The sequence below is a fragment of the Giraffa tippelskirchi genome, chromosome 12 (assembly GCF_054371585.1).
Source record: "Giraffa tippelskirchi isolate mGirTip1 chromosome 12, T2T-mGirTip1v1.2.pri, whole genome shotgun sequence".
In the NCBI taxonomy this organism is placed as follows: domain Eukaryota; kingdom Metazoa; phylum Chordata; class Mammalia; order Artiodactyla; family Giraffidae; genus Giraffa; species Giraffa tippelskirchi.
The window spans coordinates 6,119,936-6,128,840 of NC_137286.1; the positions used below are offsets into that span (position 1 = coordinate 6,119,936).

An 8,905-nucleotide genomic window follows, 5' to 3' on the forward strand; every position below is an offset into this window, starting at 1 on the left:
CAGGCAAGAGCTCCGGGCCGCTGGAACACAAGGAGAGAAGGTGAGGTCAAGGTCACGAGTGAGGTGGGGCCCCTGGGTGTGTCCACGGCTGCTTCTTGCAGCCTCTGTCAACCAAAGACTTGCACACACTCAGTGCTGGGGTTTAAGCTCTGGTTCTAACCATGTGCCCGTCGTTAATCTCTCTGAGCCTCAGTGTTTATGAAACGGGAATAATAAAAATGCCCACCAGTACAGCTAAGCCATTGCATGGAGTGATGCTTGAAGACAGCTGTGCCTGTGCCCTGCTCCCAGGAAGAACCCAGTGATGCTGCAGGAAGGCGGTATTAATATTGTAAGTCAGCAATTGTATGTATGTCATTTTAAAAAGTCACAGTAACCCAGGGGTTAGGGGAGGGGTTTGTATGATCCTTCTTTTGTCGATAAGGAAACTGAGGTTTAGGGAGGGCAGTGACGTAGCTGAGTGATGCCCCAGGATTTTGCCTAATCTGCCGGTATGGTCTCCCTGTCAGACCCACTTGAGCCCAGGTTCAGGGCCTATCAGGGCAGCGATGGCCGGCTACGTCTCCAAAGCCACACGCCAGCAGACTGCAGCAGGTTTAACCCCTGCTTCCAGAGGGCCCTCCCTCCGGAGACGCAAACACGCGGGTTCCCAAGACTGGAAGCCTCAGCATGTGCGGCCCTGAAACCTCAAAGGGGGTTTGGCCGCTGTAGCTGTTCTGGTGACAAAAGCTGTTGATTTATTTTGCAAGCCTAGTGGCTAGCTGAGGACATCAGCTACAACCTGCTATTAGACGCTCCTTGCAGTAGTCTGTGTGGAGGGCTCAGGGGTAGAGCCCCCGTGTGTGTGGCAGGATCCTAGGTCTCTCTTTTCTGGGGATTTCTTTTTTTTTGTTTTAAAATTGGAGTATAGCTGAAGAAGGGATGCTTTTAAACTGTGGTGTTGGAGAAGTCTCTTGAGAGTCGCTTGGACTGCAAGGAAATCCAACCAGTCCATCCTAAAGGAAATCAGTCCTGAATATTCATTGGAAGGACTGATGCTGAAGCTGAAGCTCCAGTACTTTGGCCACCTGATGATGTGAAGAGACGACTTACTGGAAAAGACCCTGATATTAGGATAGATTGAGGGCAGGAGGAGAAGGGGGCGACAGAGGATGAGATGGTTAGACAGTCAGTGACTCAATAGACATGAATTTGAGCAAACTCTGGGACGTGGTGAAGGACAGAGGAGGCTGGCGTGCTGCAGTCCATGGGGTCGCAAAGAGTCAGACATGGCTTAGCGACTGAACACAGAGACACACACAGACATGGCACTTTTGGATTTTATTCATTATACGTTTCATTTTTAGCATCTCTAGCTCTTTTCATGTGTCCCTTTACTTTTCCATGCAACTGTTCTTGTATATATTTCTTCCTATCTCTGAAGATTTTACATATGCTTAAAGTTTCAACTTTTTATTTCTAGTTCTTGGGGTGAATTTCTCTATTTTGCTATGTCTTTTGATTGTACTAGGCCTCAGGGCGGATTTTTCTTGCTGCTGTGGATTGTAATTTTTACCATTAGCTCATCTTTAATGGGGGAGCTTTCCACAGGAGCCTTGTTCTCTTGAGTTTTAGAGGTATCCCTTCTGGTTGTTTCACATGCGCCTCTCTGTTAGGATCCTGTGGGTTTTATCAGCTCTGGATGGATTTTATAATAATGTTTTAGCTTGGAGTTTCATGGGTGATCCACACTTCACGGTTCCTGGCTGTAAGAAGGGGGTCAGACACAGACTCTGCCTCACTTAAGCCTGAAGATTCCTTTCTTCCCCTAGACTCCAGCTCCTATAATCCAACACTGATACCCTGTAAGTTGTTTGTCTTCAGGTTTTATCAACTACTCTGGTTTGAGTTTTATCTTCATTTTGAATTCCCGGAGATTTTTCTTTCCTTGCTTTTGAAATTGGCTTTGTGTTGAAATAATCTGATGTTACTTTGTATCCAACATTTTTATTGGTTTGTACTGAAGGTGAGTGGGGCAGACAGTTATTCAGGGTCTGCTCAGTCTGCCATATTGACTGGGCATCAATTATTATGGATACTTTTATTATCATGAGAGCCACCACCTAAGTCACCAGAAAGGAGACAATAGGTGTAAATCTGTTTCTGAACTTTAAAGTTTGCTACCAATGGAAGGTATGAGGTACTCAGTTTCCATTCCTAAAGGAGGGATTAAAAAAAAAAACCAAAAAACTTGTGTGTATCGAACTTATGGAGACAGTTGCCTGCATTTGCCACATAGAACAAGTCTGTGTCAAGGTCACCGATGTGACCACCATCTGGTCAAATCCAATGGTGTCCTCCTCTTACTCAGTTCAACTGACTACTCCCTTCTTCCTGATATTCTTTCTTTGCAACACTTCCAGAATACTCCTTTACACAGCTCCTAAAGGTTGGCTGCCTCTGGGCTCTCTTCTCTGGGTACCGTCTGGTCCATGGCCCCACCTCCCAGCTGTATCCCCAAATTCAAATGTTTTTCTCTACCTCCATTGCTGTCATGATGGTCCATCATCTTTTGCTAGACTGAGGAATTCTCTTAACCGATCTCTGTCTTTTCCGACTTATCTTGACATTATCCTGACTTCATCTAATGGAGTCAGAACACAAATGAATCCTGTAATTCCACTGCTTTGTTGCTGTTGTTCAGTCGCTCAGTTGTGTCCAACTCTTTGTGACCCCATGGCCTGCAGCACGCCAGGCTTCCCTATCCTTCACTATCTCCAAGAGTTTGCTCAAACTTACATCAATTAAGTTGGTGATACCATTCAACCATCTCATCCTCTGTCACCCCCTTCTCCTGCCCTCAATCTTTCCCAGTATCAGGGTCTTTTCCAATGAGTTGGCTCTTTGCATCAGGTGGCCAAAGTATTGGAGTTTCAGCTTCAACCACCAATGGCTTCCCACTGAACCTAGAACAAAGCCCAATAATACAACCCTTTATCATGGCCTTTAACACATCCTCTGATCCACCCCCACATTCCCCTGCAGTCTTATATCCTCCACCCCCCAAGAGTTCACATGCTCTAGCTTGGTCTTCTCAACTGCCCCAGGGCCTTTGCACTTGCAGACCTTTGCCCCAGCCATCTTTTCATGGCTACTTCCTTCATATCATTCAGCCTCAGCTCGAGTGCTAGCTCCTCACTGATGACTCTTGCCAAGGCAGCCAACCCCCTCCCCCAGTCATTCTCTCCTCCATTACTCTGATATTCAAGACTTTGTCATCAAATATGATATCATTTATGTCTTTACCCATTCACGCTCTGTCCCCAACAAGAATGTGAGCTCTACCAGGGTAGGGATGGGCTCTGCCTTGCTCTACTGTTGATTTTCCAGTACTGAGAATAAAGCCTGGCATTTTGTAGGCACAGTAAGTCCCCTTCATACAAACCTTCAAGTTGTGAACTTTCAAAGATGTAAACATGTATGCCAGCGCATGTTGTACACTGGACTTTTCAAGGTACTGCACTGTAAGATTCAACTTTTTTTTTATTTTTTGTGTTTGTTTTTATGTATGTATCATTTATATGAAAAGTATTATAAACCTATTACAATCAGTACTATATAGCCACTTGTGTTACTTCGGTGCACGCATGTGTCATAAGTCACATCAGTCATGTCAGACTCTTTGCAACCCTATGAACTGTAGCCTGCCAGGCTCCTCTGTCCATGGGCTTCTCCAGGCAAGAATACTGGAGTGGGTTGCCATGCCCTCCTCCAGGGGATCTTCCCGACCCAGAGATCGAATTCTCATCTCTCACATCTCCTGCATTGGCAGGTGGGTTCTTTACCCACCTGTGTCACCTGGGAAGTCCTGTTAGTTGGGTACTGAGGCTAACTTTGTTGGACTTACAAACAAACTGGACTTATGAATGCACTCGTGGAATGAAACTCAGTCATAGGTAGGGGACTGACTGTACTTGACAATTATTTCTGGAAGAAATGAGTGACTCTATGCCTAACATATCTTATCTCTTTCAAGTCTCTCAAGTCTCTCAAGGTGGAACTTACTGTACTCATTATATGGGTGAGGAACACAGGGATCCTCGGAAATTTCTAAGATTCCCAGAGTCCTAGAGCCAAGAAGAGGCAAAGCCAGCCGCCAGGTCCTTCTGACTGGATCCAAGGTCTGTCCTTATTGCCTTGTATCAAGTTGCTTTTTGTGAGCAGATTTGAGATTTGAGTGCAGAGGTCAAGATGCAAACAGTTGTTGAGTCAGGATCTCTCTTTTGCTTGAGAACAAAACCTTTTCTTTAAGCCAACGAAGAACATCCAAGTCCCCAAAGTCTCAGCACCGGATGGCATGCTTCCTTGAAAATGCCCGCACAATGGCCAGCATTATGCAGAGGCATTTTTCTAATCAACTGTGTTTTGGAGTTTTTTGAGCCATAAAAAGACCAGTGCGAAACCACAAAACTTCTATGTTTCTTACACTCTTAAAACTAAAGAAGAAAAAAAAAAAAAGAGGGGGAGAGGGAATGAGATTATTTGAACCACATTTTGCAAACCTTAGCTTCTCTCCCGGTCTGAGGAAGCCAGTGCCAAGTTGCAACTCGCCGCACATTTTTACGAGCTGGATTATTAACCTTTGCAAACAGATGCCCACAGTGTAATGACTGCCTGGGCCCCTGTCCCTGGACAAGAAGAAGCATCACTAGGAAGCCCCCCAAATGCGAGTCCTTCCATCCTGGCTCCAGAGGTTGAATCTGTGCTTTGGCCACACACACTCACTGGCACCGCAAGGACATTTCTGTTCCTTTATTCTCTTAAGACTTGGAAATTTGGGGAATTGGCAAGAGCAGCGCCTTGGACCACAAGCTAGGACCCAACCAAGGGAGCATGGGCCTGAATGCCTACATCACCCGGAAGTAGTGTGGAAGCGGGCAAAGGGCTTCCTGGTTAGACGAGCTAATTAGAATGCTGGCTTTAGCCGCGGACACTGTGTGTCCTTCCGCCAAGGACTGGATCCAGCTCGTCCTCAGTTTTTCTGTTTGTACAGCGGGGCTTGGAAACTTGCCTTGTGGGCTGGGGGTGAGGGTTGAATGAAGCTGTGCCTGGTAGAGAACGTGGTGGGATGGCTAAGAGCAAGGACTTGAGAGTCTGTGTAGACCCATGTTCAAATCCCAATTCCGTCTCCAACCAGCTGCATCATCTCAGGCCAGCATAGACTAAACACCTTCTGGTCTCAGTCTCTCCCTCTCCTGCAAGGGTTTAAATGAACTAGTTTAAATGAACTAGTGTGTGGAAAGGTCTTGGCAGAGAGCTTGCCTGATAGTTCTTAATAATAAATACCAGGACTTGCCTGGTGGTCCAGTGGTGCTTCCAGTTCAAGGACTGGGGTTTGATCCCTGCTCAGGGAACTAGATCCCATATGCTGCAACTAAGATCTGGCACAGCCAAATAAATAAATACAAAAAAATAGATACAGTTCTTGTCTTGTTCCTGATATCCAGTCCCCAGGGCTGTGGGTGACACTGACCACGTTTGAAACGAGAATCACCAATATCAAGAATGTATTCTTAGGCTACTTGCTGATGTAAAATTTTTTCTAGGTTGGTAATCATAACAAGGTTTTGCTTGTGTGTTTCACTTAAACTTAGACAAATTGGGGGGGAAAAAACACAAAGAAAATTCTTTGTTCAGCGGAGAACATGTTTCAAAGAAAAAGTCATCAGCCAAGAATATTCAGACCCTTTTGTTATGTTTTGAAGAGATGATTATTTTGCAGGCTCTGGGGCACTTAAACTCTGTCCAGAAATTCCTTTGGTAAATAATAATAATAGAAAATATCCTTTGGAAATAATAGAGGGGATTTAACAAATGCCTTTCTTGCAGGGATCTCAAAGGGCTTCCACGTAATTTTAGGGCTTTAGTGATTTTCTTAAAAGAGTTTGACTTTCTTTCCTGCATCAGTCAAAGTATGTTCACAGGAACTGGAGAACTTGAGAGCTGGAACGAGTCCTAGCGCTGACTCTGTCCGGTATGTCTGTTGAACCAGTAGGAGGAATGGGAACCGGGGCAGGAAAGGATGAACAACCTGAGAGCCAGCTCAGTGTTCTTCTTGACTTGGAGACTCCCTAACTTCTGCAGGTTCCGTGTTCTCAAAAAAAAAAAAAAAAATTGCATCTGAAGGCTGCCTCGGGATTGACATTTGACACATGTTTGCTCACCTCATCTTTGAGTTTTGCCTGTGTGGGTTTTCCAGAGAGGGACAGGTGAACCACCAGGGCCTGGATTTCACCCTGGGACTCCTGCCTTGGAGGGTGAGTGCCCAGGCAGGCAGAGGACCCAGCCTTGGCTCTGGAGTTGGGCTGGCTGCTCAGATGCCAGCTGTGACCTTGGGTGAGTTCCACAGGCACTCTTGATCTCCTTGCCTTCCCTTTAGAAGGCAATAGCTAATCATTAATTAGGTGGATTTTTGGTTGGAATTTGGGCTCCCCAGGTGGTGAAGTGGTAAAGAATTCACCTGCCAATGTAGAAGATGCAAGATCCCTGGATGGGGAAGATCCCCTGGAGGAGGAAATGACAATCCACTCCAGTATTCTTGCCTGTGAAATCCCATGGACAGAGGAGCCTGGTGGGCTATAGTCCATGTGGTCTCAAAGAATTGGACACGACTGAGCACAGATGCACACCACCTATACCTTTCGTTAGAATTTAAAGCCTGTGTGCCACATTCATCCAGAGCATGGACCATCATTTTCTGCACATGCATCAGATTTGTCTCCCTGATTCAGGAAATGTCTGTTTACATCATCTTGTTTTTTTGGCTCATTATCTATTGAGTGTTTTTTTTTTTTTTAATCGAAGTATAATTGATTTACAATGTTGTTTTTGTTCCAGGTGTACAGCAAAGTGATCCAGTTACATATATATATTTATCTATTACTTTATAGATTCTTTCCCCTTATAGGTATTACAAAATATTGAGTATAGTTTCCTGTGCTATACAGTAGGTCCTTACTACTGTAACCTAATTGGTTATCCATTGAGTCTTTGTTCATTCATTCATTCAATAAAAGTCTTCTAAGCCCAACTATGTGCTAGGTATGGGATGTCATGATAGCTAAAATCCAGCCATGGTGAACGTGACCAAGAAAAGCCAGAGCAGTGAATCAGTGTCTCTACCCCAAAAGGGTGCCTCAGTCAGGATAAGATAGGTTATGCTGCAGTAACAAACAGCCCCTACATGCAGTGGCTTAAATACAACAAAGGTTTAATTTTGGCTGTTGGTACTTGTCAACACTGGTCAGCGGGAGGGCTCTGTTTCCCACGGAGGCTCAGAAATTCAGGCTGATGCAGAATCACCTAGACTTGGGCTTCCATCTTCACTGAGGCAGCAGAAAGGGAGTATGGTGAGTTGTACAGAGACGCTTAGAGCTTCCGCCCATAAGTGAGGCATCAGTTCCACTCACACGTTTCCTTGCCAAAGCAATATGATCACAGTTAATTTCAAGATTGGTGAGGACCTGCCATTTTGTCGTGTCCTGGAAAGAGGACTGTTAAACCTACAAGCCTCAGTTTCCCCATCTGCACAAACGAAGCAGGACCAGCTGGTCCTTTCTCTCCCTCTGTGGCAGCTGAGATTGGAGGACCATGCTCTCTGAAGCAGAGTTGGCCCTGCTATCTGGGCCATGCAGCAGGGATTGCTCCTGTTCACTTTCAGGGAGCTGGTGGAGAAGTGGGTGCAGCCGATGCTTAGAACTAATTTAGGTTTCGATGCTTTTATTTTGGGCCTCCTTTCACTTGTGCTCTTAAATTCTTGCAGAAGTATTTTCAAGGTTATGCTTATTACATCAATTATTTTTCTAATTTCTTTTTTGAGTGAATTCATTTTTTGCAGAGCAAAGAGGGAGTGGTGTGAACGGGGCTTCATCAGTGAAGGGAGGCCCTATTTTGGCAGGAGAATCGTGACTTTTACAACGAGTAATTATGGACGGGGTGCACTTGAAACCAACGCTCACAGCGAATTCCCCTGCTGTTTCCAATTGGTTTTGCTGGTTAGTTTTAAATCTTGACCTAGCTTTTTCCACTGCTGCTGGAAATCCTTCCCCCATGGCCATTGGCCTTTACAGAGGTGACTACATTTCTCATGTTGGTGAATACGCAGGGGTCGTTTCGAGATAGAACGTGGAGGTCCGTCTCTGCAAATCTCAGGCCACTACCTAGGGGTGTGCCAGGGACCTCCTTGAAGGCTTTATGACTGTACTGGATTCCAAATGACAGAAATGTAACCCAGTTAATTTAGGGTGACCTCCTGCCCTGGGAGTGAGTCTGCATCCTCAGGGCTTCACAGAGGGGAGTGTGCATGGTCCATCCGTGGTCCTCACCTGTCTGTGCTGGCACCGCTTAGACCTCCCGGCTCCGTGTGGTCCCTGGCAGTTTCCTTGCCTCCCCGAGGGTTTCCCAGCTGCTTTTGGGTCTGCAGAGAGGCCCAGGGGGGGCAATTCCCAGGTCACCAAGAGCTGTTTGTGGCATCACAGGCCCTCATGCAGCTGTGATCACACCACTGTTTCTGGGCAGTCCTGCTGGGTGGGAGGGATGCCGCAGGCTGGCCATGTCTGCGTGCTCTCCTAGAAGTGAGGCAGAGCTCCAGTCTGCTCTCAGAGTTGGCCAAACTCCTCCAGATACCACTGAGAATTGGGCTTCTTCTCAATAAAAAATACCGGCCCCTAACTCTCCAACTTAATTTTTGGCAAGGAGCATTTTTCTCCTGTGATTGACCTACATTCTCCAGTGATGGGGAGCACGGGCTTGGGTGAAGACCAAAGAACTAGGTTTGGGATGGCGTCACCCTCAGGCTGGGAGTGGGAGACTGAGACTCTTGGGTGGAGGGCTGGTTCCAATGGGACCACCAATGGTTCTAGTGGGA

At 46.1% G+C, this 8,905-nt stretch overlaps 1 long non-coding RNA gene across 1 annotated transcript; it reads right to left on the bottom strand.

Moving 5' to 3' along the window:
* Positions 1-1,306: 1,306 nt before the first annotated feature.
* On the bottom strand, positions 1,307-8,460 carry LOC145529123 (uncharacterized). Its single transcript, XR_014070939.1, has 2 exons — positions 8,364-8,460; positions 1,307-2,945 (listed from the first exon to the last, which is right to left on the bottom strand). It is a non-coding gene; the product is annotated as an uncharacterized LOC145529123 (long non-coding RNA).
* Positions 8,461-8,905: the final 445 nt, after the last annotated feature.